Raw genomic sequence first — 695 nt, 5'->3', positions numbered from 1 at the left:
AACACTTATGCATTTACTAAATTGAATAACTCAAACTCTTATGCATTTTCGATATTGTGCATTTAACGAACTGAATGACCAAAAATTATTATGCAATCGTAACCTCTACCTCTCCACCAGGCATCTCATTAGTTCGTTTTTGTATCGATCACCATCGGCGACTGGCCGAGTTTGAAAACAAGCATGACACATTTCGTTTTGCGTTAATAAAAGCACTTATTGTATCCCCGAGGCGAAAGTATATGTCAATAGATTCATCGGTAAGTATAATATTCTTTTAACGGAATGTTGGAGTCAATGGTGGGTGAGGGCGTGTTGCGGGAGAGCTAATCTGGCTCTGTTTTAATTAATTCTTCGGCGAGGCTCTATGACAAAGGAAACTGGTTTGACAAGATTTTCTCTGTGTTTCCTCGAGTCTGTATGTGGGGAGTGATACAACCTCTCTGCCGTCTGTGCGAGTTGCAGCTGACACTTTCTCCGCGATGAGGTGAGCGGCGGCGCTTGGCGGCGCTTGGCGGCCCTCGGTAGCTGACGGCGCGGTGGCGCGCTCTCGGTAGCTGACGGCGCGGTGGCGCGCTCTCGTAGCTGACGGCGCGGTGGCGCGCTCTCGGTAGCTGACGGCGCGGTGGCGCGCTCTCGTAGCTGACGGCGCGGTGGCGCGCTCTCGTAGCTGACGGCGCGGTGGCGCGCTCTCG

The sequence above is a fragment of the Lampetra fluviatilis genome, unplaced genomic scaffold (assembly GCF_964198595.1).
Source record: "Lampetra fluviatilis unplaced genomic scaffold, kcLamFluv1.1 SCAFFOLD_413, whole genome shotgun sequence".
NCBI lineage: Eukaryota > Metazoa > Chordata > Hyperoartia > Petromyzontiformes > Petromyzontidae > Lampetra > Lampetra fluviatilis.
The sequence above is the reverse complement of the archived record's forward strand: the minus strand, read 5'-3'. Positions refer to the sequence as shown.